Genomic DNA, 6,298 nt, shown 5'->3' on the forward strand with positions numbered 1-6,298 from the left:
CAGTTCAGCCGTTGGCAATGGTCTACCCTTTCCACACCGTCGCTGATACTTGATCCAACTTCCTACGGTGCTTATAACTTCACTACCACCCACATCCATTCCACATTCCACACTCTGTCCACTTACTGTGTAGAAACATTCTCCTCAAGTTCAACTGAGTTTATTGTCATGTGTCCCTGTATAGGACAATTAAATTCTTGCTTTGTTTAAGCACACTGAAAATAGTAGGCATTTACTACAAAACAGATAAATGTTTCCATATACCATGATATAAATATATACACACATGAATAAATAAACTGATAAAGTGCAAATAGCAGAAAGTGGTTATTAATAATCAGAGTTTTGTCCGAGCCAGGTTTAATAGCCTGATGGCTGTGGGGAATTAGCTATTCCTGAACCTGGTTGTTGCAGTCTTCAGGCTCCTGTACCTTCTACCTGAAGGTAGCAGGGAGATGAGTGTGTGGCCAGGATGGTGTGGGTCTTTGATGATACTGCCAGCCTTTTTGAGGCAGCAACTGCGATAAATCCCCTCGATGGAAAGAAGGTCAGAGCCGATGATGGACTGGGCAGTTACTACTTTTTGTAGTCATTTCCTCTCCAGGGCGCTCAAATTGCCGAACCAAGCCACGATGCAACCGGTCAGCATGCTCTCTACTGTGCACCTGTAGAAGTTAGAGACTTCCTTGACAAACTGACTCTCCATAATCTTCTCAGGAAGTAGAGGTGCCGATGAGCTTTTTTGATAATTGTGTTAGTGTTCTCGGACCAGGAAAGATCTTCAGAGATGTGGACGCCCAGGAATTTGATCTCAATTATCTCACTTCTGGCTCTTTTGCCAATTCCCTTTGTTCTGTGGTTCTTGGACCGTCCACTTTGTCTATACCTTTCCTTTATTTAAACTCCTCCATCAGACCCCTTAATTTCCTCCTGGTCCAAGATGCAGAACAATCATTCCTCCACTTTATCCACATCGCTGGAATCCTGCTACTTCATCAGGTACTCCATAGCAGGTACAGCACAGTTAGACACAGAATGAGGCTCCCCCTGACATCATCCTATTCCTCATTAAGCTGCCATCCCACAGTAACAACAGTACCCCAATGACAACTAACTCTACCTCACCACATAGATATTATCTCAATGGTGGCCGATTGGGAAAGGGGGAGATGCAGCGAGACCTGGGTGTCGTGGTACACCAGTCATTGAAGGTAGGCATGCAGGTGCAGCAGGCAGTAAAGAAAGCGAATGGTATGTTAGCTTTCATTGCAAAAGGATTTGAGTATAGGAGCAGGGAGGTTCTACTGCAGTTGTACAGGGTCTTGGTGAGACCACACCTGGAGTATTGCGTACAGTTTTGGTCTCCAAATCTGAGGAAGGACATTATTGCCATAGAGGGAGTGCAGAGACGGTTCACCAGACTGATTCCTGGGATGTCAGGACTGTCTTATGAAGAAAGACTGGATAGACTTGGTTTATACTCTCTAGAATTTAGAAGATTGAGAGGGGATCTTATAGAAACTTACAAAATTCTTAAGGGGTTGGACAGGCTAGATGCAGGAAGATTGTTCCCGATGTTAGGGAAGTCCAGGACAAGGGGTCACAGCTTAAGGATAAAGGGGAAATCCTTTAAAACCGAGATGAGAAGAACTTTTTTCACACAGAGAGTGGTGAATCTCTGGAACTCTCTGTCACAGAGGGTAGTTGAGGCCAGTTCATTGGCTATATTTAAGAGGGAGTTAGATGTGGCCCTTGTGGCTAAGGGGATCAGGGGGTATGGAGAGAAGGCAGGTACGGGATACTGAGTTGGATGATCAGCCATGATCATATTGAATGGCGGTGCAGGCTCGAAGGGCCGAATGGCCTACTCCTGCACCTAATTTCTATGTTTCTATGTTTAACCCCTGAGTGGATGAGCGGAAATTTCATCCCACATAAATATTGGAAAGGCTGAAAATAAGTCCCCTTTGCATCCTCTCCAGTATAATTGCACCTTACGTGTAATGCAGCAACCAGTTGGGTACAGACTTTATTGGCCTGTCCTGCTACCCTTGAAGGGCTCTGGATATTTGCTCCCTCTGTTCCTCCAACCACTCCATATTCCCCCCATTTATTATACATTTCCCTACCACATTGTTCCTCCCAAATGTACAGTGTCCTCCATAATGTTTAGGGCAAAGACGAATCATTTATTTATTTGCCTCTATACTTCACAATTTGAGATTTGTAATAGAAAAAAAATCACGTGGTTAAAGTGCACATTGTCAGATTTTATTAAAAGGTATTTTTATACATTTTGGTTTCACCATGTAGAAATTACAGCAGTGTTTATACATAGTCCCCCCATTTCAGGGGAGTGGGTGCAGAGGGTGTGGGTATGTGCGGGATGGGGAGAGGGGAGTAGGTGCAGCCTTACATTGAAGCAGGCAGCTCCACACTGCTGGTGTCACGAGCTGAAGCAGCCGCAACCCTTGATACCAGCATATTCCTCCCGAATCTCTGTTCATCACCGCACCCGTTATCCTCATCTGTCCCATGCACCCGATAGTTGGAAAAAGTCTCAGAAAATGTCCTGGAGAAACCTCAGATAAAAATGCTGAGAATTGAAAACATGAACTGAGGAATTTTATTGAACGCCTAAAAGCCACTCCTTTCTGTTAATGTTTAGCTGATAAGATTGAACTCTGACTTGCAAACAATCCTTACAACTCCTGGTCAATGAATCTCATTAATTCATCCAACTCCTGGGCCAACTTGGCATAGAGTTAATAGACTCGTTCTAAAACCAGGCAACACAAGGGAGTGGAGAGGAGCAGCTACATTGGTGCCAGATTCCACTGCCTCTCTCTAATACTGCCCATTGCTAGCTGATGCCCGTGCAGCAGAAGCCCTGTGAATGAAAATACCAGGAAAGAAGCAGGTGATAAAAATGTTTTATATATGTGATAGGAGCAGTTAGGGCCATTCGGCCCATCAAGTTTCCTCTGCCATTCAATCATGGCTGATCTATCCCTCCTAACCCCATTCTCCTGCCTTCTCCCCATAACCCCTGACACCCGTACTAATCAAGAATCTATGTATCTCTGCCTTAAAAACACTGCCCTCCATAATGTTTGGGAAAAAAATCCATCATTTATTTATTTGTCTCTGTACTCCACAATTTGTGATTTGTAATAAAAAAATCACATGTGGTTAAAGTGCAGCTTGTCTAATTTTAATAAAGACCATTTTTATACATTTTGGTTTCACCATACATAAATTACAACAGTGTTTATACATAGTTCCCCCATTTCAGGTTTGAAACACAGCAATGTGTTTAGTATTTTGTTACATATCTTTGCATGCAATGACTGCTTGAAGTCTGCGATTCATGGACATCACCAATTGCTGGGTGTTTTCTCTGGTAATACTCTGCCAGGCCTGTATTGTCTTGATGTAGAATGAACTGTCGGCCAATGAGTTTTGAGGCATTTGTTTGAACTTGAGCAGATAGGATGTGTCATACACTTCAGAATTAATTATGCTACTACCATCAGGTGACGGAAATACTGGAGGAAAGACTAGGTGCTGAGAGCTCTCTTATACCTGCATTAAGGAGGCATTTAAACACACCTGAGCAATTACAAACACGTGTGAAGCCATGTGTCCCAAACATTATGGTGCCCTTAAATGGGGGGGGGGGGGGGCTATGTATAAACACAGCTGTAATTTCTACATGGTGAACCCAAAATGTATAAAAATGAGCTTTAATAAAATCTGACAATGCACTTTAACCACCTGTGATTTTTGTTTTATTACAAATCTCAAATTGTGGAGTAGAGAGGCAAATAAATAAATGATGGGTCTTTACCCCAAACATTATGGAGGGCACTGTATCCATTGACTTTGCGTCCACAGCCTGTAACAACGATAGGTTGGCAGATGAAGAATTTCACCGGTTAATGGATGTGGTAGAGAATGTGATGGAGTAGCACATATTGCTATGAGAGAGACAGCAAATGCTCAAAATGTCCTCCAGGTCAGGAGGCTGATCCCTCTGGACTCAGGGGATAGGCTGGCTGTGGGAAGGACACAGAGGGAACTTTCTTTAGCAACGGGAAGAAGCAGTCGACTGCTGTCAGGATTGCAGTGTCGTCAGAAATCAGCAGCAGCTGTCACATGCACACAGTTGTGACAAGCCTCGATGAGAATCAAAGAATGTAAAGAAGAGGGAAGGGCGGAAATTGCAGTCTCTGAGCATTGTTTTCCAATGCTCCCTGGCTGCAGGAGCGGAAAGCTGCTAGTGAGGAAGAGATAAACTGATAATGACAGTGGCAGGCATTCTGTTGGAATCCATTCGGAGGTTTTTATAAATCTTTGTGTAGAAAGGCGAACATTGATCAGGGAGAATCAGCAAGGATTTGTTAGAGGGAGGTATTTGGATTACACGCTCCCATAATGACTGTATCACCACTGCTAGGCACACCTCCAATTTCTTGATGTATACCGTGCCCAATATTACAGCTACTATTTAGTTGACTATAAATAGCTCCTACCAATGCCTTTGCCCTTTGTTCCTTGGCCAAAAATGATTAATTCTACATCATTATCATTGACAAGCTAAGATCATTCCTCACCGTTACACTGATGATTCCTTACAGCATAGAGGGAAGGAGAGATCATATTCCTGGCCGTTTTCTGTGGAGAATCCCGATTAGCCGGTGGTGAACGTCATAGTGGCACAGCAGTAAAGTTGCTGCCTCACGAGGCTCACTCTACTGCCGAGGCTCTCTACCACCGACGTCGGGCCTGTGGGGCGCGTTCCGGTCTTCGTTCTGGTCGTTGGCGGTGCGTTTGTTTGGCGGGTGGATCGGGCCCGTGTGGCTCCCCGAGACATCGGCTCCACTTCATTCGAGGCATACAGAGCCGTCCATAATGTTTGGGACAAAGACCCATCATTTATTTATTTGCATCTGTACTCCACAATTTGAGATATGTAATAGAAATAAATCACATGTGGTTAAAGTACACATTGTCAGATTTTATTAAAGGCCATTTTTATACATTTTGGTTTCACCATGTGGAATTTACAGCTGGTGCCATGAGCAAGTGGTTCAAGATGTGGTTGGGGTGGGCAGCTACAGGAGATGTGGTTCTGTAGAGAGTTCGTATGATCTGCCTGCGGAAATAGTTAATTAGGGCTTTCAAAATTGGACAGACACTTGCGGAAATCTAATTTACAGGGCTCTGCAAAAAGAGTAGGGGTCAAGGCTGAGGGGATTACAATGGGAAACAGTCTGTTGCAAACTTAAGCACTGGGTCATGGCTTGTACATGTGCATCATAAATACACACATGAACAGGCAGTGGTCACGGCAGTGCCAACACTGACATCGTTGTGAAGCACATACCCATGTGCGTAGATTACGCAGCAGGAAGCCACATAGGGAGAAGGAAGTCAAGTCAGAAAAATATGGCCTGTATTGGTTGAGTGAATTGAGTTACTATGCTGCACTCTGGGATGATCCAATGGCCAAAAAAATCGGAGCCCGTCTGGAGGGAGCATTATGCCACTGCTGACTTTACATAGAGAGTAACATTGCTTGGCCAGAACTCCTCTGCGCGCCTGAGTACATCTTCAACGACAGACTTGCATTTGACCATCTCCTCCTGGTCCTAATCAGCCTGAAAGCCCAGTAGAAGCACAGCCAAATTCCCAAGGCCACAGGGAACGAGCAGGGGAATGGGTTTGTGTAATAAGGAGCTAACGAACTTGGCTGGCCAAATGGCATCTCTTATTGCTTTGTGCAAATAGGCCTTGCCTCGCAGCTGTGCTGAAATTGCCAGTGATGGTGGCCGTATGTGCTGAGCCAATGTGTGTGGATTGTTGCATTAAACAACACAGGTGCTGGGTTTCTTCCTCTGCTGCCTGGCCTGCTTTCCATGCACTTTAGTCCACACGAGTATCAGTTTCACAATGTATCAGATGTTCATTGACGTCATCCCTGCTTCAGGTGCTTGCAGGTAATGCATGTGCTTCATTTTGCCAAGGGAGTGCACGTTAGATTTTACACACAGCTCAGTTCCAGAGCATTTTTAAAAATGCCACGTCGTTCAATTGTGAATTGACGGACTGTGCAGAAACGAGGTTAACAGAATTCAAGCACTCTGATCCACATCTCATACAAGATTCATTCATGTCGATTTAATTTCGCAACAAGTGAAACAGGATCACCTTAATCAGGCAAAGGGGTAACGTTTTTGCATTGGCAGGGCTTTTTGATATATATTTCTTCTCTTTGCTGTCGATCCTTTGATTT

This window comes from Leucoraja erinacea, chromosome 35 (genome assembly GCF_028641065.1).
Source record: "Leucoraja erinacea ecotype New England chromosome 35, Leri_hhj_1, whole genome shotgun sequence".
Taxonomy (NCBI): Eukaryota; Metazoa; Chordata; class Chondrichthyes; order Rajiformes; family Rajidae; genus Leucoraja; species Leucoraja erinaceus.